The sequence below is a fragment of the Rousettus aegyptiacus genome, unplaced genomic scaffold, assembly GCF_014176215.1.
Source record: "Rousettus aegyptiacus isolate mRouAeg1 unplaced genomic scaffold, mRouAeg1.p scaffold_m13_p_1, whole genome shotgun sequence".
In the NCBI taxonomy this organism is placed as follows: Eukaryota; Metazoa; Chordata; class Mammalia; order Chiroptera; family Pteropodidae; genus Rousettus; species Rousettus aegyptiacus.
Window position 1 is genome coordinate 177,750,766 of NW_023416284.1, and position 25,431 is coordinate 177,776,196.

Below are 25,431 nucleotides of genomic sequence, written 5' to 3' on the forward strand. Positions count from 1 at the left end.
AAGGATGTTTCTAGGTTCAGAATTTTTTTCTCCCTCGGTGGAATCACCCTATAACTCTATTGATTCTGGTGGGATATGCTTAGAAGACTGTGAGCTGGGTGATCAAGGCCACCCCCTATGGTCAAAAGTGTTCCCAACTCCAGGGGGTACCAGTCACAAGGTGCTAGGGACCCCCAGGTAACACGGTCAGGTGCAGAGACAGTGGGCTGGTGGAACAATTCAGAATAATGTTAATGAATGTATTACTCTTCTGGGCAGGAGGTTTTCAGTGAACACAGGGCTCCTACTTCTGTCCTCGGCAGCATTATTTTAGATTTGAATGCAGTGACCAAACCTGCAGATAGATGATAAATAACTAGGAAAGACAGCTTGTAAGCTAAATGAGTCAAAATTTTAAAAAGTTGCCAGATTGCAATGAAAGACCAAAACAAAGAATGTGAAATTTATCACAGATTAAAGATAAAGCTCTGAATTTTTCTTGAAAAATCAATTTGATGAGTACAGCTTGGAGGAGACAAAACGATTCATGTAAAAGTAGGCTTGCAACGTTTAATTAATCACGAGCTCAGTATAAACCAGTAATGTGGTGTGGCTGCTGAGAACACAAAACTGATCTTTCTTTTCTCTTGAACGTTTCCTTCCTCGATGCTTTTCAAATTATAAAATTAATCAACGCGCGTTTTGTAAAGCAAAGCCAAAACGAAATTTTTAAAGGCTAGAAAAAGGAAACGCTAGTTCTCTTCTCCTTTCTAGTTCTTGATCCCCTCACAACAAAGAATTAGCCACCTGAAATGTCAACGGTGATGAGATTAAGATGCTGCCATCGTATTTCATCCAACGTACTTCTCTGCATACCGTGCGTCTAGAAATGACTGCCCGGTGAAAGTTTCATGTCACAGTTTCCTCACCTTCAAAATGGGAATGACCACAGCACCCACTTTCAAGAATTGTCATGCGTATGAGATTAAGTGCGTTAGAAAATCCATCGGATCTCTGTGAAGCAGCCTTCATTCAAAATGCCATGGTGAGAGGAGATGCTGTTTTGGAAGTGTTCTGCCTTGGGGAAGAGGGGCAAGATTTTCCTGGAACTTTAGTAAAGAGTTCAGCTAGCCATGGGACCAGTTGCTCAGAAAGGTCCTTGGGGTGGACCGAGTTGCTGCTCTTCTGGACTAGCAGCTGTTGGCTAGATGGTTAGAATTTTATCAAGAGGCAGAGTGGGGCTAAGGTCATCGAGGGTCAGAGTGGAAATTAATCTCTCAGGGCCTTACAATGTGCTCGATAATTGCTTGTTCTTGATTTTTTTCCATCTCCCCCCCATCCTGGGCAGACTTGGTGAAGCTTCTCACCTCTGGGAGCCGGTAGGAGATGAGGCAGAGGTCTTCTGTGCTCTCAGATTCTGTAACTTGACCGAGAGGTTCATGTGCACCCCTCCAGAGATGGGTGGCTCCCCCTTGGGAACCTGGGCTTCCTTTAATAGAAATCAGCAAAGACCAAGCACAGAAAAAAAGCAAAGGCTATTTATTCTGAACTTAGTATAGCATGAGTTAGCTCCTGTCGCTTGCATTCAGCAGAGACTCCAAGGCAGGCAGAAGGATGGGAGAGCTTTTTGTAGAGGGAAGGGAGGCTCCAAGTGTGCCCCGATGGGGGCTGTGGGCACAGAGGAGCCAGAGGCGGCTGACTAGCGACAGGCATCCATGCTGTCAGTCAGGGGTGCATATTTGGTTTTCCCTGGTTGGTTGAAAGTTGGAAGCTGGTACAACAGTTAGGAAGGCTGTCAGTTATGAATCAACTCCTGGCCATTTTGAACCAATATTATAGACATTTTTGTTTAGCTTCCTGGATTGTTATAAAAGATAGCAACATGGCTTCCTATAAGTCTGATTTATAAGCAGGCTCACTTCCCGGGTGGTTTCTTGTAGATAAGAGGTTGATTTCCTGAGCAGGTTGTTATAGGTTATGGGTCAAAGTTCTATTTTTATATCTGGTCCAGCCAGTGGCTGTTTGTATCTTTAGATTCAGTCTCTCGCTTTGCTTTTCCTCTGGTCATCTCTTCTTTTCTAGGCTTCTTGTGATGCCGTTTGGTCTGGGGGCAGCCCAAATTGATTGATCATGTATTTATTCAGTGCATTTTCTAACAAAAATTTTACTATGTGAAGGGCTAAAGATTTTGATGCTCAGGTTCTTGAGACTTGACCTTTAACATTCGAAATCTAAGAATTACAAGGTTTTGTTCTCCTTATCCTGTCTTCTCAGAGGCAAAAACAAGGAATCAGGAAGGGGCAAGAATGCGAAAGGATATCTAAAAACTAGACAGCCTATCGCACATATTACATGAGACATTATATCTGCATTATGTGATATCTGGTTACCCTTCTTGGAATTTCCAAACGCACCCGAGAAAGCTTGGAAAGATTGTTGAAAAATGACCTTTTAGAGGCAACATTTGGGTCAGAGTCTAGCCTGAGGCCTAGTGATAAATGGAGGTAGAGGACTGGGCACCTTTTTTTTTTTTTTTAAAGCGCTATACGTTAATTGCTGAATTAAGTTCACAGAAATCGGTTTTGTATATATTGGTCAGTTTTCCAATGGTTTGTGGTATCCGTTGTAGGTCTTTGAGTGCATAAATTAATTAAGGCTAATGTCTGGATCGTGAAACTGAAAAATAGTTCAAAGGAATCTACCTGAATGTTGGCACATGTACCTTCTGTAATTGCTCATCAGGGTGATTAGTCTAAAGTTAATTTCTACTTGCAATTCTCGAGGGGCACTGGCATTTCCACTGAGCACCAGGTTCACTTTTTGTATTGAGAGAGCCTGAGGATGGTTATAGTATATTTCCTCAATCTTCCTGTTTTCGGGTTATTACTAAAGAAAATACAGATTACCAAATGAAGTAGAGTTCTAATAAGTTGCAACTTTAGTCATATTTATTCCTTTTGACTTTGAATTGAGCAGCATCCCCTAAAATATTTATAAACTAACTTTTGGATGATGCAAATTAAAACATTTCAAGGTAAGGATATCAATATTATAGAACTGCATGATAAAAATAAACCATGGGGAAGAGCTTTTAAAATATCTATATCATGCCCACACTAATGAGATATTTTTGCAATAAATACATTTAGCATATGACATTTAAAACAGTTGATTAAAGAAAAGCAAAGATTGAAAGTTCACAGGAGTAGAGATGAGATTTTTATCTGGTACCTTCTTTTCCCTTTATGATTGCTTCAGCAAGGTACCAATCGAGGGGCCTCGCGAAGCCTTAGTTGCAACCTGCTGGGATGCTCAGAGTTAAAAGATTGCTGAGTTCCATTTCTTCAGTTCTAATGTGTCTTCCTTGCAAAGCTAAGGGTGTATAAGAGGTGTTTTTTTATTGGTTTGTATGAGTACAGTGGCTTTCAGAAGACTTATAATTTGTCTAAAGGGGGTATCTGCGAAAAAGACATGGTCAGGTATGTCCTCCTGCCCTGAATACTAATATACTTTTGGTGGAGGCACATTATGCTTTTATTTCTGACTGTACATTGAATTATTTACACCTTCAAGGCAGCTGATTGAACTGCAGCATCAGTCAATTAGCAAATCAAAAATTTATATGATTCCAATTTAGCATGGAGTCCTTCTCTCTCTCTCTTTTTTTCTTTTTAGATTTTCACCCTGACAGTGACAAATTACTCCTCTGCTGGCTGAGATTGGAAATTAAAAGCATTTAGAGTTGCTCATGCATTTATGCTAATGAGAACTTCTGATATGATTTGCATGCAAAAAAGGACAATCTGAAAGCTCATCAGTTTTTCATGCTTCCGCATTTTGATGTAGCAGAATTTTCTTCTGTTTTTCTGTGGAGTAAAAAAAAAAAATTTTTTTTCTCCAGGAAACAATACCTAATGTGAACAAAAAGAGTTCTTTTAAGTCAGAAAGTTCTTCGTTTTTTTTACCCTCCAGATTCCTGTTAAACCGTGTGCTTGCTGTTTCAGAAACACGGCCCACAGCCATTAGCATTTTAGATGTTTATCAAAGGAAGGATCCAGTCTCTGCCACACGAGATTATAGCTCAGCTTCATTTTCAGTTCAGCAAGGGAAAAAAAAGACCTGGGGACATATAAGAAGAAGGACTTGCACCCTAACGATTTTTTTATGTGCCATCCGAATTAACCCCATTTGAAGCAAGTTTGATTAATCGCTAAAGGTGGCAGTTTTAACTTTCATAGATAGCACTGACCAGTTTTAGGCGGGGTCTTAGTATAAAAGTTCTCCACCGATGCTTGTATGAAAAAGAATAACCTTAGAAATGGATACAGAATACCTGAGGGAAAGAGATGAATGAGGAAGAAGTGTACTATACAGAAATGTTGAAAGGGATTTAATTATTTCCACAAATACGCATTTATTAAACAATTAAATGGCAAAGGGGGAATTGAAAGGATGGGAAATGTTTCATTTTTATAATTGTTATTTTTCTTAGAAATTAGACCCACTCTTGGGATTCTCCTAATTTGGTGAAAGTTAAATGTTCTATTATCGAAATGTAGTTGATGTTATGGAAGTTTTATTTTGCCAGAATAAATGTGCTTTGTTATTGCTTTAACTGTTATCATTTAAGGTCCTTATTTACATTTAATGCAGTTCAGATTTTGCACCAACTACATGAAGGGTAGAGTGCTTCACCTCATAAATACACTGTCCGCTCAAACAGAGAAGCCGGGTTTCTTCTGCTTTGAATGCACATGATCTTATTTACCTAAGATGTTTTAAAGATGGCTCCATAGAATTACCTTTTGGTACTGGAGTTTATTTTAACAATGAAAATAATGGCAATCTATTTGCCTGTGTGCATCTGGTGCCTTTAAGCTGCCCTAATGTAAAGAAATGAGTGTACTTCTGGCTGAGGATATTGCCTGGTGCTGGAATTCACTGGAATCACTTTGTATATTATTTGTTAGATCTGTACGTTCCCTGAACATGATCTCTCCTCCACTTTCTACTTCTTTCAGGAGACTTGGGCTTTCATTCTTTATTGTAACTAGATTGGAAATGTATATTTCCAGTGCCCCTGGATTTCTCCAGGTATGATGAACACCTTAAGCCAGACATTTCGATTTGTGTCCCATCTAATATTGACTGGCTGGTACTTTAACTTCAGGCGAGGGACTCTTAGCTCTCGGTTCTCTTTCTCTTACTATAGCTGATGAACTGGCTGGGTCAGCTCATAGTTTAGCTGACCTACTTCCCTAACCAAAAGGGGGATTAGACCCAATGGGGTCGCTTTGTATTTTGGGTTAGGAAAGTGCTCTGGACTCAATTGTGTCGCCTCAAGAATAATACATTGAAGCTTTAACTCCCAGTATCACTGTACCTGGAGATAGGGTCTAAAAGGAATTAATTAAGGTTAAGAAAAGTCATAGGTGGGGCCCTGATCCAATAGGATTAGCGTACTTACAAGAAGAGACACCAGAAGCTTGCTCTCTTCCTCTCTCTCTCTCTCTCTCTCTCTTTCCTCTCCCCTGCCTTCCCCAAACATGAGAGGACACAGTGAAAAGGTGGCCATCTGCAAGCCAGCCAGGAGACAGGTACTCACCAGGAACCAAATCAGCTGGCACCTTGATCGTAGACTTCCTGGCCTCCAGAACTGTGAGGACACAGTTTTCTGTTGTTTAAGCCACCATTCTATGATACTTTGTTATGGCAGCCCAAATGGGCTGCTATGGAAAGAAAGATAAGAAATATATTATTTCTAGACTTACGGTTTAATCATTCGTTGTGGTCTATCATGTGTTTCCTGAACATGACAGGACTGTCTCATGAAATATATTCTCGATGTTATCCTCCATCATCATTTAATTTAATCTACCACCTTTGTATGGTATTATAGAAGTGAATGTTCAGTGACAGAACTGGCTCTTCACTGTGGATAGAGTCGTGTGCAACACAGAAAGTGATCATTTAGCAGAATCATGCCAGTAAGGTTACTTTTAGAATCCATCAGGCATCTGTAAGCCCCTCCCCGCCATTCAGCACGTACAGAGGGAAGTCTTTTCCAGTTAGACTAGACCTGTTTGTCATCTTGGAGGCGAGTTATGATCTCCAGCTCAGCGGCTGTAGAACTTCACTCAAAGGCTTAAAAGGCAAGGACAAGCTGGAAACAGAGCTGTGGACTCTGCGAGTTTTGAGAAGCTGTATAAAAAGAGGCTGAGAATGCTCTATAATTAGAATGTTAGACCCTACTCTGAGAATCACAATGAAATTTTCCTGAAAGAATTACTGTTTTCCTTTTTTTTAAGGTTACATATGCAAAGGAAAGGATTACCATCTTTACCTTCACTCAAAGACATGTTGTTTTTCTTTCAAACAGTCTAAGGAAAACCAAATGGATCATTAATTTATCTTTGGAGAGCTACAGAGGGTTTAATGGCAAGGCACTGTGAAACCGCCCTAGCTGCTGGAATGGGAGTAGCAACAGCCAGGTGGGGAGGGGGTGGCAGGGATGGGCAGCTATGAGGCTGAGGCAGGGACTCTGTCTTATCGCAGAGGTGCAGGACGGAATCACCTATCCCGCTTTTCATGGCCCTTGCTGGCAGAAACAACCTTTTTCGCTCTATTTCTGAGATTGTTATTTCCTCCTCTGCCTTATAAGATGTGAATTCTTTTATTTTCATTGTATTTTTAGTTTACATTCCAAATGACCTCCAGTTCTTTTAAGGGAGGTCCATAGATCTAACGATTGCTAACATTTATTGAAAACATACTTAGTGCTAGATGTTGATGTACGTTGCGGTCTTATGAGACAGATAGCATTCTACAGATGAGCGAAGCAGCCTTAGAAAGAATTCAGAGCTTGCCAAGGCCCCGAGTTTCTGTGAGTGGCAGAGCCAGGAGTAACATCTGGGCTCATCCGTCACTGACGTCGGCAGCACAGTGATGTTAGTGGCAGAGGTTTGCTACCTGGGACTTTCTGAGGTAGTCATTGAAAATACTCAACCCCCAAAAAGAGATGAACAACCTAATTTCTTTGCAAACATCTCGACTTGCTGGATTCTGTCAACTTACATAGGAATGCACAAGGCAGAGTTTACTTCAGCAGCCTGAGTTGCTGTTATTCGGCTGTTCCTTTATGGTGGTTATAATAAAGAAAAGGTTCAAATTAACGATGTGAGTCAGGTTCCTTGACCCTTGTTTCGTCAGCACAGATTTCCAACCTGAGTTAAGACGGTCCTCACGCATTTGCACTAATGTTACTTCATGGAACATGTCAACTGCGTAGCAAAAGTCCTATCTATTTTCCGTCCTAATGAATCCTTCTACAACATAACAGAATATGCTCAGGCTTAGTCGAAACCATTATCGGTGTCCAGCCGATCGTTCATTTACTGAGGGCTTTAGAATGTGCATATGCCAAAGAAGGCAGGCAGACAATACTCACCCTTTTTTAAAGAACACGTGCTCTTGTGACACAATTCCTACTTTGACAAATTACAATGATGGTCTTGCCAGATGGAATATGGACTCCCCGAGGAAATGCGAGGACTGCTAAGGACTCTGCAAAGGCAGCAAAACTTGTTCTACTTGGAACCGGAGGTGATCGTCAGAAGTCAAATAGAGGTTGTACCAACAACCGTTTGTACTTATAAAGCCCCCTTTACAAAGGAGTCCCAAGGCACAGTGCATTTAGACGTTTTAAAATGTCAGTGGTTAAGGACAACAGAGAGCAAACATAACCTTTAGTGTAGCTCCACATGCTGACAGAGTAAGAGGCTGTGCTCTTTATAGGAAGTGCATTATACTCTCTACATTGTCTTGTACCCACTATTGTTCCAAATGCGAAACTTCCATCCGATGACAATTAGGTTTTGTGTTGCTGTGTGATGACAGGATCTGATTCTAACTCAGCTAGCACTTCTAAGCTTTTTTGCTACGTGAAATAAAAATGCGGCAAGGCAGCTCTAACTTTGTAGAGACTAAAAATTATGGCTAATCACTATTCTTTCAAAATAAGATATAGCCGAGGTATCTTTATTCACACTGCAGTGATCTTTCTAAAGTTCGAGCATGCTTTCCTATTTCGATTCTTTGTAAAACACATTGTTCTTTTTTATTCCCAGCCAATGACACTGATAATTAACAATGCCCGTGTGGGTGTCAAGGGACTTTCTTGCACTGTGTACATAAAAAAACTTTGTCTATCTTTTATAGACACATGAGTACAGTACATTGGAGATCAGTGTGGTTACAATTCTGAAATTTTAGATTCGCAATCTATTTTATGGTTTCCTTAAGGAAAAGCTGCCATTTTCTAAACAATGCACCCCATACAGTTTGGCAGTTTATTGCATACTTATATATTTTATACTTTTATATCACATTTTTATTCATCTGACTAGTTCTACTACATCAGTGTAGGATACGAAATGTATTTTATGTATACTTTTCTAATCTCAGAAAGATCGAGAGAAGGAAATACTTGACAAGTCAGGCAAGTGGTCATCAGGTGGATCTAATAAGTTAGTCATTGCTTCGCGTTGTCAATTTCTTCAAAATCATTGCTCCCCCGCCCTTTTTTGTGGTGATGAGAGAATGAACAAAGAACTTGAATCTTTTTGGGGTGATTTCATCCTCAACTTTCACACTTTATCTTAGAGAATTTTCTTTGATTTACCATATGTTTCATTTTTGGGTCTCCAAAATTATAAAAATGGATTTATCTTATTTCTAAACATAAATCAGAACTAATTGACAATAGTTTCTAAATTAATCCAAATCCATCATGAATCTGACTCTTAAAAAATGAACATTCTTTTAACAGATTATAGATCTTCAAATTTTTTTCATAAAATACATAAAATTTAGTGATGGAAGAAGTATGCTAAATTATCTATCTTGAGTCCCGATAATGCATATTGTAATCTTTGTGGCTAAGGAGCTAAAATCATAGAAATTCACATTTTCTTTCTTTCCCTCAGTCAGCTGGAGGACTTCTGCAAGTTGGCTAGGCACGTGCCCTGCTATATGTCTGGTTTGGGTAGGCTTCACCTTGAAACTCAGGTGAAAAGAAACTTGGCTACCTGCTTCACGTTCTCACAGAAATGGCAGAAGCCAAACAGAGAAATCCTATGTGTACAAGGACATTCTAAGCCTCTGCTTCTGCCATGTCACTGACTTCTTATTTGCCAAAGCAAGTCAAATGACTACAACCAAAATCGTGGGGGTGGGAAAGCACGCACTGCCTGCCATGAGACCGTGGCATATGGTGGATTTATAATGTTAGTACAGGAGATCGACGGTTGTGACCAACTGATCCATTTCTGCTTAAACTAGCCATAGTGGATTATGTTATCTGCAAGTAGTAGTGTCATAATCCTCAGCGAGACACAAAGTATTGTTATCATCATTTTACAGAGGGAGGTCCTGGGGCAGAGAGAAAATGAGTAACTTGCTGAATTCAAAGCAGGCTCCAGAGTCCCGACTGCCTCCTATGTGGATACAAGAGCTTGACACACCCGTTTCTGTCATGGGTGTTTTCTAAAAGCAAAAGATTAATAACGGCAGCAGTAATAATAATAATAATAATAATAATAATACTTCTGTAGTATTCATTTTCACCAAAACTAGGAGATAGAATATAACATTCTATTATACTATATTATATTATGCTCTAATATATTAAAATGCACAAAGGTTATCAAAAAATAACCAAAATTAGCACAGAAATCATAGGAGCAAAGTGCTTCTAAAATCAAGTTGGAGGAAATAAAATGTCAGGTTATCCGATGGTGGCAGACCTCAAAAAAAAAAAAAACAGGAAAAATATATTTCCTGTAAGCGAGAGGAGGCGTCAGTCTAAAAGAATAAGCCAATATCATTTGCATACAACAAAAGCTGCACAAGCTAGAAAAAAAAATCACAAGGAGATGGAGCAGAAGGTACGTGGGGGAGAAAGTTCAAAGTACAACGAGATGGCAGATCTAAGAAAACACTAGCGTGAAGCGGGGCTGAGATTTATAAAAAGGACTCGTTATAGCAAGGGCTCACAAACACTGCAGTGAAGCGGGCGGGAAAGGACATCACAACACGCCCCCGAGGAACTCTCGCCGAAAAATATTGCCGTGAGCCAGAGTAAAATACGGAGATTGTGCCATTAAAAAAATGTTTTTTAAGTGACTGAAAAAAAAGAAAAAATCCACAAAACATCACAAAGCAGAAACAAAATAACTGAAAGAAAGGATGGGAAGAAAATCGAGTTGAAACGTGACCTGGCAGAACGTAGGGAAAAAAAAAAAAAAACAATAGAATAAAAATAACCAGTCGAAATACAGACATGAAATAGTCAGGAGCCCAAAGGGGAGCATCCATTGTAGTAGCTGGAGATAGAGACCTAAAGGCTAGACTGAGAATAGCGATCAAAATAAAATAAAAAATTACGAAGAGTTTGGGGACAAAATTCTAAATATAAGGCAAAGGAGGGCAACTTAATATGTAGTTGGAGTCTAAATAACAAGAGCAAGAACAATGGACTGGGAAGACTAAAAATTCAGAAAAAAATTTTTTTCAAACATAAAAGTTTGTGTGTATTTATTTGTTTAAAAACACACCCATGTCAAGGGACAGAATACCGGAATGGTTAACACTGAGATACAGCCAAAACCTTAAAGTTATTGATCTCTGAAGAGGAAAGAAACAAGCAGATTATAAGGGGGAAGTGTGAGATTTGCCTCGATCCTTGACTTGAGCAGCAGTACAAAATCATAAACATGTTATAATGTCTCAGTAATTAAATAATAGAAACTAAAAAGAATAGAATAGTCTAGAAATAGGCACTGAATACATAGGAAATAAGACAAAATGTCACTACAAACCAGGGGGTACAGATAAATTCTGCAACATATGATGTTATGACCACTGAGGGGTCGTCTGGGGAAATAAATGAAATTGAACCCAAAGCAGAAGCACGATTTTTTTCACCAGGATATGTTTTTACATAAAACATGTGAAAAATAAAACTGAAAATTCTAGACAAAAACATGAAAAAATTCCTTGAAAACAGAAAATCTTTCTAACCATCCCTCAAAATTCAGAAGCTATTAACAGAAAAGACTAGTAAACTTGCATCAAAATAAAAGATATTATGTGCGGTTAAAAAAATATATAAGTAAAGCCAAAAGACAAATAAATGGCCAACAGGGTAAATATATTTTCAAATTATACAACAGACAAAGAACATATATAAAAAACTGTCATGAATTAATAGAAAAAAGGAAAATATATAGGAGCAGACGATTTACAAAAAAGCTTTATCTCTAGATGACAATTTGTCAGTCTCAACCTTAATGAGGAAACACAAATCAAACTACACTAAAGTGTTCTTCCTTTTCTCTATTAGAGTAATTCAAGTATCTAAGTTTGATAACATATTCTACCACTGAGACTGTTAGGGATCAGATGTCTCATTCATTACTGAGAAAGTATAAATTCTTATTACTGCAGAAGGCTCTCATACCATCTTAAAAATATTTACACTTTTCCTTTCCCTTCTCTAGATCTCCTTTTCGAGTTGTGTTTTATTTTTATTTCATTGTAAGGAAATGTTAAGTTTTGTTAAATATTCTTTCAGCCTCTATTATGATCGTCATGACTCACCCCTATAGTCAGTTAGCAAATAAATTAAATTAATAGAGATTGCTTGATTAAACCATTCTTTTTGTATCGATCAAAGTAGAGTCAGGAAAATGGATACTGTGCCTGCCAGTTCAAAAGTGAGAATTAAATAAAGAACTAGTTATAAATGCGTTGGAGGAGGTGAAAGGGGTAGCCGGGATGCAGAGCAGGACAGGAAAGGCTAGGAACGTATCTGAGAGCCAGTGGACAAATGACCTATACACTGGTGTCCCGAGATAAATTGTCGTGGCTATGATGTAAGATTCTTTCAATACACTGCTGGATGTATTTTGTTTAGGATTTTGACTTTTGTATTGTATAAAGCCAAGTGAGAATGGCTTTTATACTTGTGAATGTACATATGTGAATACTAACTTTGCTGAGTTTTGGTAATAGGGCTGTACTCTCTAGGGTCTGGAGAATAAATTGAAGATATTGCACATGTTTCTATGCCCTGGAATGTGGGAATTAACTTTCTCTTGACCCAATTTATTATTTTACATCTTATTTATTTAAAGTTCTTTATTGAATTTTAATTTGAAAAAAATATCTCCCCCAAATCCTTCATTGTGTCTCCTTTTTCATTTCCATTGTGTTTTTTTTTCCTTCTTTTTAAAAATTCAGGTATTTATCTTTTCTATCCTGATTATATTTGCCAAAGTTGGCTTATCGTATTGTTCTTTCAAGTTATAAAATAAAACTTTTAGTTCGTTGGTAAAACCTGTTCTTTGCCTTTCCATGTAGTCTTTTTTCTTTTAGTATGATTTAATTCTTTTAAATTTAAGTTATGGTTTTTTTCTTCCAACTTGAATGTTTATTTCATTTATAATCAATCAACTTAATTTTAAGTCAATGTAGTATGCATTAAGACTTCATTTTTCTCTGAATACTGCTTAGTCAATATCCCGTAGATTCTGAAATGGAAGACATTCACTGTCATTTTTATCACAATAAATAATTTTGCTATCTTCTTTTTATTATATCAAAATATTTTTTAAACTTTTGAAATATTTACACATATAAAAATGCTGAAAATGATATGACCATCTACATGCTTACAGCAAAGTTAAATACTAAGACATCAGAATTTTGTTATATTTTCTGATTTTAATTTTTAATTTTTTAAAGAAGTGAAACAATAAATAAAGCCAAAACTCTCTTGTTATTCTCACCTTTCTCTTGCTCAGGAGTCTAGAATGTATTGTTCTATGTATTTTTAATAATTTTATGTATCTGCAGTCAATGTGTACCATTGTTTTGTGTTTTAAATTTCTAAAATATTGTCATAAAATAAACATTATGCATAGTTTTTTCACTTAATATAAAAATTTTTAGATTTATTATATATTTATATTCATAGAACTAGTGTGTTTATTTAAACTGCTATATACTACTCATTATGAGTAAGCCGTTAATTTTTTTTTTTACTACAAGGCAGGTTATTTTTAAATTTGTTTTTATAAATTGTATATCAATGAATATCCTTTTGTATGTTTTCTTATGCAGATATACAGACAGTGTCTAAGCTACTTTCAAACAAAATTGCTCGATGATACAATATTTCTAAATTAAACTGTACTCAATATTGCTAAATTTTTTTCAAAAACATTTTACTGGTTTACACTTCCACCAGCAATTCCCATTGTCTTACATTCTCACCAGCCTTTAGTGTTGTAATTTTAATTTTCACCCAAATTTCTTGCTCTGTGGGTTGCTGTTAATTTGCCTATAGATTCTTAGTATTTTTCTTATTGATTTATAGGTATTCTTTTATCATCTATACTCAAATGTTTGCTGGTTACATTGGTTACAAATATCTTTTCTCATAAATGACTTTTTCTTTGGTATCTTTTACAAATTCATGAAAATTGCATTTTAATTTCAAAGAAGGCCTAGTTGATACATTTTTCTTCATTAGATATGCTTTTGTGTCTTATGTAAGTCATTTCCTACTTTGATGCCATAGTTATGATAAATGTTTTATAGTTTCACTTTTTATTAAGAGTATTTATAGTTAAAGTGTGTACTTATTAAAAACACAATGAATACTTAGGTCTTAATCCCCCTGAGATAAATTTCAGTGTATGGTATAAGGTAAAGATCACATTTCATCCTTTTCTGCATGAATAATCAATTGCCTCATTGACACTTATTGAACTATCAATGTTTTATCCGCTGATTTATAATGTCATTTCTGCCAGATATGAAAGATCTCATGTGTATGTTCGTTGGTTTCCATGCTAGGTTTTCTGTACCAATGGAGTATTTGTCTATCTTTGTACTCATTTCTCCTAGTTTCGATTACTATAGCTTTATACTAGGTCTTGACATATAGTATAGCAAATTCTCCATTTATGTTCTTCTTGAAAACTGTCCTGGATATTCTAAGAATTTCATTCTTTCTTATGGATTTTAAGAGCAGTTTATCTATTTTCATGGAAAATATTTTTAGAGTTTTGATTGAAAATCATTTCATTTATAATCTTGGGAGAATTTTACAATATTGATTCTTTCCACATTTCTCTTTTTACTTATTTTTTTTTTATTGTGACATTCGAGAAAGTTTCATAGCTTTTACCATGAAGGTCTTATTCATCTTTTGTTATATTTATTCCCAAGTATCTTACTGTTGTTGTCGCTGTACATATTATTGTTATTACCATGTTTAACTATCAGCTGAGGGAAAGAGGACAGTAAAGCATGCCAGTACAGGAGGAAATGCAGAGTGACACCAGATGAAGCTGTTTCAAATGAGGTGGCTACAAAGCTACTGCAGTGTCGAAATCAGGGGGGGGTGACGAGACATGCTGGCCAGCACATGTTTGACTTCAGAACTACCGGCACCTAATTAGCGAGCTAAGATAGCTCACATGTATCCGGGAAGGTTGGTATTTGTCACCTCATCTGAAGCTCGCTGGTTCGAGTGGTTAGAGCAATAGCTAAATGGGGAACACAGTGGCCAACCCATGACAGAGAGAGTAACACTGGACATTCATAGCACAATAGCAATGCCTCTTGTCTTCTAAGGTGGCTTTAGATTGACTTTTATGTGTACCATACATATGACTTTAGATATCAAATCTCAAAAGCCAAACTCCAAAGGACTAAGCTCGTACAGAAAGTACGAGCTTAGTCCTTTGGAGGTGGCTTAATGGGAGGATTTGGAGATGAGGAGACAGAATTTCAAAATTTTCGAGATAACGTGGGTCATTGCCTCTGAGAGGCACAGGAAGTACCTGAGTTTCTGTGCTTCAAAGGAATTTTATAAATTTGCTTTCGTGCTCCTTTATTCCAATTTAAAGTAAAATCCCTACATTTATGCTGTTGACTAAGGCTTTATTGATTTTTTTCATGTAAAGTTACTCCACTATAGCACACCTACAAATTATGAAACTAAAAGTGTGCTCTAGTAACTACAGCACAATTAACTATGAAATGAAGAAAAGTCCAATCCCCAACAATCTAAGCTCATTCTCACACACACACACACACACACCTTTTTCCATATATCAGCCTATTTAAAAAAAAAATTACTCATATAGAAGTTTTAATATTCCATTATAGAGTCTTTAAAAGCCATTTTATGAATATTTATGAGAAATAATTACCAGTTAACCTAGTATTCTCTTTGTATTACCATCTCCAGAGGGCCAAAAGTTCATTTTTCTTATGGTATATAAACTCACATCATATCTGATGTAGTATAGTGCATGAAGTAGAGTCTTAACACCACTTGGTGCTCAAGGTCCATAATCAGTAGAGAAAGTTCTAGTGTATAAAGACTTTAGATATCAATCATGTTATACTGCATTCTAACCTATGTGTTCTATATTGGGAAGCAGACAGGCTGAAATATAGGGTTGAAATGAACTCATTGCTGACCTTATAAAAATTGAAACACAAATGTTAATCCAAAACTAAAATTTCAGAGAACTATAGTTTTCTCTATTGTAGAAAAGTTTACTTAATTTTAATTTCCCTACCTTTAGCAAACAACATTATAATGTTTGTGATATAGATTTTTTCTTTCTTCCAAAGAAGTGTTTTAGAATCTATACTGTACAAACAAGACACAGTGAGTAAGGATGTAGAGCAGGCAATGCACAAGGGCGAATATTTTAAGAAAAAATGCAGTGCATAAGCAGTTATGTGGAATGAGGAGTCAGAGAGAATGGAAGAAAGTGTCACAACCTAATAAAAGCTCAATAATCAGACACTGATGGTGGGAAGCCACCTGTGCAAAATCAACAGCAAACAGATTTTGGAAAATGTTTTGAAAGGGGACGGCAATTTTTATTCAAATGTCAAATCGGTTCTCCTGATTTTTAAATTTAATTTATTTTTAAATTTCACATACAATAAAATTCATTCTGGTGGTATAGCTCTCCTAAATTTCAATATATGTCAGTCGTTTTTACAGATCACTGCAGTTCTGTGCCTGAATAAAGTCAACAGTGAGTGAACACAAACACACATACACACACCTGGCAACCTTCACGAAATGTCATGGGATTTTCTGGCCCCTACATACAAAAGACCAGAACATTCATTGAAAAGAGGACAATAGTGATCTTGTTAACATTCCAGAGCTCTCCAAGGGCATAGTAAGATTGTCCTGCCCCAGAGACCTTTCCCATTGTCCCAAAGACAGCAACTCATATGCCTGTAGAGTACAAGCTCTGCACCTGGCTTCATTTGAATCACCATTTTGATGACTTGCACGTAAAGAGTCGTTGGGACTACTTGTCACTAAGATTTGTACCACTGAGATAATATTAGGGAGTTAAAATTCTCTATTTCTTTGATTAACTCCCTTATCATGAAAGCATGTTCTACTAGTCTGGAAAAGGGCCATCTCTAAAAGCCTTTGGAAAGAATTTTTGTAATGATATTGGATTGAAAGCTTGTGTTGTGTCATTATTTTTTATGCAACCCCACACAGTCATAAGCAAAAATATTGTGATGATCTCATCAGAAATTCCACAGTTAAATTATTTCTAGATAAATAATGTAGAAGATGACAAACTCCCTTTTCATCCACGAGAATATGATCTTCTTAGAGAAAAAATTAAATGACTTTGAAAGGTATAGGGGAAGATTCTGCCCATTTATACTCAGAATAAGGCTCTTAGGCACTGTATAATGTACAATGGAAAAGAGAAAAATAGGTTCCATTGGTATTTACCCATTTTGTTCTGGATAAAATGAGAATTTTACATGACTTACAATGGTGTGTAGATTGGTATTGTATTCTCTTCTAGTGCCCCGGCACAATAAAGTGGAGTGGGGGTGGGACTTCTTGTAGCAATTAATCCATAAATTTACACTTTGATAGAAGATTGGTAAGGATGCCACTCTTACCTATGTCTCACTGAAAATACAGTGCCCGAGTCAATGCAAATTAAATGATTTCAACAACATCGAGATATGGTATCATTTTACTGAGTGCTATCCTAATGCTTTTTTGAAGAGATCAATTATCTGTTTTTACTTCCCAAACAATGTATTGTTTTAAGTTAGCATATTAATAAATAGAATGGGATTTCCTACTCTACCCTGCTGACTACTTCACCTTTCCAAAACGTGAATGAAATCACCCAAGGGGATGAGATCTGTCCCCCTGCTGTCTATACCTTACAGGGAAGAGAGTCACTCCAGAAATTTTTGTTGAGTGGAACTCTTTCCTGTCTGTAACTCCCTTGTACTACTACCAACAGCTTACATTTGCATGGCAAGTGATTTTTCCTGTACTGGGAGAAAGAGACTCATGCAGTCTGGATTCACCAGCTGTTAAACATATAGATTAGAATTAGATCTGAGTGAAGATTCTTGTGCAAGCCAACATTTTTCATACTGCTCTAATGAGCCCCGATTGTATTGGTAAGCCTTGACCTCTAACACTCTCGAGTTTTCCCTGGTGTAGAAGACATCCAGGAAATTGTAAATTCAGGTTAACTCTCCTGTAAACACAAGTGAGCTAGAGGAGAGACCTCAGCTAAATCTAGGAAAGTGACTAGGGAATTCTGTGATTGTAAACACTGTCTTGTGTCAGATGATATCTCAGACATGGTTTCCGGGAATGTATTTAATCAAATTTTTACCCCCTCTCATATGAATGAGGTCTATGCTATATGTTTGAATGAGATTTTGACTTTAAACTCTTTTGGGGGGTAATACAGTCATGTTATAATTTCTATAATGTCCTATGGCAAAGGTTAGGCCAAAATAATTGGACACATAATTAATAGCTCATAAATGCCCAGCTAGCATAGGGTGGTGGGAATCAAGGAAGTGTCTATTGCCCATGGAGAACTGAGTTTAGGTCAGACATCACTGAATATAGCCAGGAGACTATATTTTTCTATAGTCAAGACAAAATATAATGTACTCAAAGTATCAATGAATAATCAACAATAAACTTATTCTAAATTTCCTATGTTTCTTTAGAAATTTTATTTTCATACATAGGAAAAATCTGTTAGTAACTGACAAGGTGGTCTACATTCTAACTTCAGTATTAGATCCATGAAGTTAGCTTTTATCCAATGCGTGTAGGCTGCCTGGCACACTCAACCAAGGTCCAATGAGGGAAAGAATGAATAAATTAACAATGCTCAAATTCTTTACAAAGATTACCGGATTTCAAACTAAGCCTACTTTTGCCAGTAGATGAACATTTGAAAAGGTAGGATGAAAAGTCCAATGTCACTGGTTCATAGCTATTGAAAGAAATAAAGCCAAGTGACTCCCAGACCACAGTGGCTTTATTTGTCTTGTGTGATGTTTTGTTTCTGAAATGAATATTTGGGATTAGGACATAGATTTGTCAAATAAGTGTGACATTCTGGTTCTAGGCAAGAGTCACTATTTTTTTCCCTTTCAAAGAAAGATATCATCGATCAATTAAATTCATTCAAAATCTAATTTTGACTCTTGAGTCATACTCAAGGGTCTATAAGTCTAAACTCCACTTGGATGTGGCAACCTCATGATTATAGCAGTAAATACAGAAAGGTGAAGCTACATTTGGTTTGGTTTAAAGTAAAAAGTTAGAAAACATAACAATCTAAGGAAGTATGACTAACTATTGATATGGAAAAAATCCTACCCCAACTTGAACCTGTTACAGAATACTGCTCTAAAATTGAAGAAGACTTTCAAACTTTTTTCTTTTTTTTCTGCATCCAATTCAATTAGCAGATTAACTAGCAAACTCTACTGTCTGAAACTGTAAAAATTAATGGACTTTTATAAAGATTTCACACCAAACTTAGAGCAACCTTAAGGACATCTTTAAAAAATTTAAATGCTGCCTACGTTTTCTAAAAAGGTAAGATGATGCACTATCAATAAAAACACCCCAACAGGACATATATGCCTCAGGCTGAGATTAGATGATTGTGTGTTAAAGTCAAAAACCAAAAAGCTGATAATAGCATGACCCAAATCTGCACATTAATATTAAAACCATTGTGAATTTATGACTAAGAATTAGGAGTTTGTAGAACAACAAAATCTGTGTGGCTGAAAATAACCAATACTTGGTCCACTGAACAAGGTTGAGGCAGATGGTCAAGGATGAAGGATGAAATAAAGTATTCCCTCTTACAGCATAGTACGGGACAAGGATAATTACTGCTTGCGAAACTTTGCTCTGAGCTTTGCCATTCACGTTTTAAGCTATGAACCATTACTAAAGCTGCTAGAAGATGAATAGATATGTAAAAGTAACTTCTATAAACACGATCAAAGAAGCCCAGGTTGGGGGGTTGACAATTTGATTTGTAGCTGTCCAACCTTTGGCACTTGACTTCAATGCCCTAAACTTTGGTTTCCTCATGTGAATAATCACCTTCAGGGCTGTACTGAGGATTAAATAATAAGAACGGTTTTTCGTAAGGTGCTATTCAAATGGGCATCGTGCAGATATTCGAGTACCACCAGTTACCGCCATCATCAAATAACTCTGTAATAGAAAAATTTCATGTATGATATTCTTCACATTTCTACAATACCTGTCATTTGGAGTCATAGATTCCTCATATACCTTAATAGTGTATGTGTTATACATATGATATACTTAAAATTGATATTCAATATACCTGGTTATACTAAATTTAAGCTTCCTTAATTTGAAAGACGTCATCACATTTCCTATTTAAGATACAAAATGTTTTTTTTTTTTAACAGAAGTTTAATAGTTACAAATTTCCTGTGTTCAGACGATTTTGGATCCACATTCACGAAGAACAAGTTTTCACTGTAAACAAAGGGACAAAGAAAAGGTGGTATGATAGAGCTGATTTCTTAATTGACCTGGAGACGGGTCTACATTCTCAGTTGTCAACAGAAGGGAAATGTGGGTAGATTACAACCTAAGATGTAGTTATTATGTCCATAGTTTCTCAATTTCAGGTCTAATCTAGTCTTCAATGACCAGATGTGAGATTCAGTTTTGTCCAGCTCTTTGCTTTGTGGTTGGGGAGCCCCTTCAGGGAGCGATATTTGAGGGAAGACCTGAAAGAGACAAGGGAGGGACTCATAGATGGATCTGGGACGGGGTGTTCTGGGCAGAGGGAAGAGCCAGAGCAGCAGCCTTGGCTGTTTGAGAATGACATCGAAGCAAAGAGGGTCAGAGCAGATGATGGTCACTTCAACAGAGGGCTGGTTAAGCAGGTGAGGACATCTGAAGTGGAGTCGAAACAATGAGCTCCCACATCTCTGGGTCTCTCTGATAGTGTCCTCTTCAGCTGGAATTCTCTCTTCTGCCCCCAGTTTGCTCTCAAATGCTCTTCATCCTTAAAAAATCAACTCCAATTTCTGCCCTCCACTATCCCTCCTCTGGCTCCTCTGTGTCATGTGCCTATCATTAGCATGTGATTCCTAGTCTATCTTGTATTATAATTAATATGATTTGTTTACATAGAATTTTACAGCTTATAAATTACTTAGATGTGCTCTGCCCTCATTAATGGTCGAAACTAACCTGAAAGGCAGGTGTGATCCTTGTTGTGCAGAAGAGGAAGAAGGTGTCAGGGAGAAGCACAGGTGGTAGCGAAGGGGCCAGAGCAGAAACGCGTCTTCTGCCCAAGCTGTGATCCTCTTCGGCCTTCGCTGCTGCTTCCTCTTTCTCATGGTGCCTGGTGACTGTCATCAGTGCGAGGTTGAAGGGTGCGTCCAAATCTGTCCCCTCTCTCTCCTGTTTCCCATGCTTTTCTGGGGTGGGTCCTGCTGAACCTCCCCCTGGATCCCTGCCCCCCAACAACACCCTGTGAATGCTCTTCTTCCTCCAATAGCTATTCCCAAAAGAGAGATAGAGGACGTGCCAAGAACTTCAGCTCCCGTGGGGGTGACTGACTGACAGCTCCACAGATTGAAACAATTTTTCACATTCTGGAGCCCGTGTGAGGGATGAAGCAGCATCGACCCTGCTCTGAGACTGCTTGAGAAGCGTACGTGCTCCTTCCGTGACCTGTGCCCCATCCTCTTACTGTTGCGTGTGTGTATGTGTGTTTATGGGAGCATTTCCTTAATAAATCATTTGCACACAAGTTCTCCTCTAAGAAACTGACCTTCCTCACCCCCAGGCCCAAAACATCTGACCCAAGCTCCTCCTCCTCCCCCAGGGTCTAGCGTGATGTGTTTAACACAGTCGATTGATAAATGCTCACTGGATGAAAATTGGCTGTGGACCAGCCTTACAGCAGATAACCAATACACTGATGTATATGAGCGTTTGTTTGGGTAACAAATGTTACTATGTGGCCATCTTCTATTTATTTATTATTCCGTTGCATTCATTAAAACAAGCATGCCTCCTCTTTCATCAGTTACAAGAGGGTGATTCTGTTTTGAACCTAAGGGTATTTGTCTCCTCGGAGTTGTTTTTTTCCCTGTAATATAAATTGTGAAAATGTTAGATTTCTCAGTCACCAGGACTGATTAGCAAATTTAATTAATACATGAATTTTACAGTTAATATGCAAAAATAGTACATATAGTATTTTTAACTTTAAGTAGCAATCTCCTATGGCTGTCAAAGTAGAACACTCAAGTTTTTTTCAACGAAAAAAGGATTTGTTTTGGTTACCAATGAAAAAAATACAGACATCTGATTGAAGGATTGATTTCAAATTAAGTAATCTAGATGTAAGAAAAGAGACCGATAAATAATAGAAAGGGAACTCTTGACTATCATTATTTACTTTTTCCAAGAAAGCTCGTTCCCTATTAAATAAAAAGACACACGCATGAACACACATATACAACAGAGAACGTGTTAAAACATGTACTTTTCCAGTTATCAATGCTATGTACTTAAGGATGTACAAAACAGAGACTTCCCAACCCCTTTTCAGCCTCATCAACCAGAGAAGGGCTTTCTCTCTCTCCACGATTTCCAGAGATGCCTCTCTTGGGGGATATGGTATCCAACATCTGCATGTTCTCAACTAGTTTCATCCTCACACCCAGCCTGTGAGCTTCTTGAACTGACCTGAAACACACTCGTGTTGTTCCTCACCACACTTTTGAAAGTCTTGTGCACACTGGAATCACTCAGAAAACTTTAAAATTCAGTAAATTAATTTTTTCCTAAATATAAAAATAATACCTGCTCTTGTAGGAAAAGAGAAATTACAGAAAATTTTAGTGGACGATAATTCTCTCCATATTTTTGGACTTTTATATTGTTTCCAATATTTTATTCTTCTAATGTTATAAGTAATGTTATGATAAACATTCTTATACAAATGAATACAATCCAAGAAGTAAATGAATATAACCATAAAAATATATTACTTTTGGAAAGTTTGTACACTTTATTTTCCCATGAATACTGAGAAAAAATATTACATAATTCCCTCAACAACTACAGGCTATTTTGTTAAAAAAGAAAATGACAAAATTTTTAATTCTGTAGGTGAGAAATGCTACCACTTTATATGTTCTAATTTGCACTTTAGAATAGTAAAGATTATTTTTACATTTTTCTAATGGCAATTTAGAGTTTTTTCTAACACTTTGTATGGTTCACTATGATAAAGATATTAAAAATGTGTTGTGTATATTACCGATGGTTTTAATGGTGTATATTATAGTGACAAGCAGCATCAACATTCATATATATGCAGGTTAAAAAAAGTAATGCAATGAATACCCATGAGTCCTAAACTCAGCCTTAAGAAATAGAAAGTGACCAGCACCTAAGGCCCCATCTGTGTTCCTTCCTTGTCGCTATTCTTTCTCTGCACCCCAAAAGTAACCGTTAACTTCAAATTTGTAAAAATTTTCCCCTTGTGTTTTTATGACTTCGAAATATTCACACCTTAAATATCATTGTTCAGTCTTGCCTACATTTGTGCTTTATATGTATGAGAATACTGTAGGTATTGTACTGTGTATGGGTCGTTATTTATTTTCCGCATCACTTTTTAAAAGGTTTATCATGCTAATGCATGAAGCATTGCTTCATTCACTTCATTGCTCATGTGGTATCATGGACACACATCTGGAATATTTACATTGTTACATTCTTATAAACAGATCTTACTGATTCATATAAGATCTTTATATATGCGAAACAATAATTGTTTGATTGTTACATGTTTTGAAAGTACCTTCTGTCAGTGTGTGGCCTGTCTTTTTACTTTATGTGGATTTTGTTGTTGTTATTGTTTTTATGTGCCCTCTCTAAACAGAAAAATCTTAATTTTTAGTAAAGATGAGTGTCTTCATCTTTGCCATTTGTGTTGGCTTAAAGAATCTTTCTCTGTTCCAAGGTTGTAAATGTATCTTCTTATATCTTCTTTGGAAAATATTATAGTTTGAGATTCACATTAAGTGTTTAATTCACCCAGAATTTTGTTTTTGTGTATAGATTGAGGAAAGAATCCATTTAAAAATTTTCTGTGTGATGAAACTTTGCTCCAGCGTAATTTACGAAGCAGGCTCTCCCCTGATCTTTACTGCTGACACCTTTTTCTAGCATATTTTGCAGGTCCATGTGCATATATCTGCTTCTCAGCACTGTGCTCTGCCCCTGAGCTCTCCTGGTCCACGCCTCCTCCTGTTCCACATAGTTTACCTTTTAACCTGTAACCCGTTAGTCTTGCTATCTGGTAGGACAAATGGCCTTGGCTTAGCCTTTTTGACTCTTCCATATGAATTTATAAATCATTTTATAAATTTTCAAAAAAAAAAAAGCAATAAACTCCAAACCTATAAGAATTTTAATTAGAATTGCTTTAGTCTTTAGCTTAATTCAGGAAAAAGTGGACTCTTTATAATAACTCTATCTGTGAACAATGTGTTTCTCTCTATTTGTGTATGTTTTCTTTGTATTTTCTATTTTCTGCAGAAAGTTTTTATATATCTCGTGTTTAGAGTTATTCCTAGGTGGCTTATATTATTTTGTTATTACTATAAATTTTATAACTTTTTAGATATCTTTTTTCGTTTGTCACTCATGTCTATTGATTTTATATTTGGCAAACTTACCAAACCCTCTTATTAATTCTATTACATAGGCTGTTTGGGGACTTTTCCATATTTAATCATACTACCTACAATTAATGCTTTCAGGTTTTCAGAATTCCTTTTAAACTTAATATTTGTTTTATAATTGTTTAAAATATCTACATGGGTCCAAGTTCAAAACAAAGACTATTGAGAGAAATCTAAAGTCCTTCTTCTGTCTATATATATGGACTTTAAATTATCTTTCTATGTTTAAAATTCCCTCTAACATTCTTAGGTAAATGATAACATGCTATCCTCACTTTTCAGTACCTTGCTCTTTTTCTTGAGATATCCTAGAGGTCATGCCATAGTAGCATATGGAGATATCTGCTCCTTAATTTTGCAAACACCTCTGCCACATTCCTTTGTGTGTATGCGCAGTAGTATCATTTAACTAGTCTCCCGTGGATGGATATTTCAATCTCTTTTCTTCTAGTATAATAATTTTTTTTAATGAATAGCCTCGTGTAAAACCTTTTAATATTTTTGCAAATGTGTCTTTGAGGACCATCTCTTAGAGCAGGGTTGCTAGATCAAAGAACATGTGCATACGTAATTTTGTTTAATACAAAGCTAAATTCCCTTCTTTGAGGTTTACATTATTTTATATCCTTACCAGCAATACACGAGAAGTCCTGCCTCCCCATAACCTCCTCAGCCCAGTGTTTCACCTAACTTTTGGGTTTGCTAATTGGGTATATGAGAAATACTATCTCAAATATAATTGCAATTTGCATTTTTTAAAAAAGCCTACAGCACCTGGTCTTCCTAGGTGGTCTCCCATCCAAGTCCTAACCAGGCCCGACCCTGCTTAGCTTTGAGATCAGATGAGATTGGGCATGTTCAGGGTGGCGTGGCCACAGACTGCATTTCTTTTGGCATGAGTAATGGTTTGATATTTATTCCTTTGTCTTTGGAGTTCTGTCACTTCATGAAAATATTTCTAGGGTGGTTTTCCTTTTATTCATTTTGTTTGTGTTTCACTGGGATTGCTGAATTTGAGAACTGTCTTTCACCAGTTCTGGAATATTCTTGAGCACTCTATCTTTGAATTTTGTTCTTCCATAGTTTTAATTATTTTTCTTCTTAGAAAGAATAAAGTGCTTTTAACTTTCTTACCCTACATATTACATAAGCTTACTTTCATATTTTCAAACACTGTGTGTTGCATTCTAAATATTTCTTCCTCTTCTAGTTCATTAATACCCTCACCAGCCAAGTCTAATGTGCTATTTAATTCATTCATTGAGTTTCTAA

At 36.7% G+C, this 25,431-nt stretch overlaps 1 pseudogene; it reads right to left on the reverse strand.

Moving 5' to 3' along the window:
* Positions 1-24,921: 24,921 nt before the first annotated feature.
* On the reverse strand, positions 24,922-25,039 carry LOC118605135 (annotated as a pseudogene).
* Between the last annotated feature and the right edge of the window lie 392 nt (positions 25,040-25,431).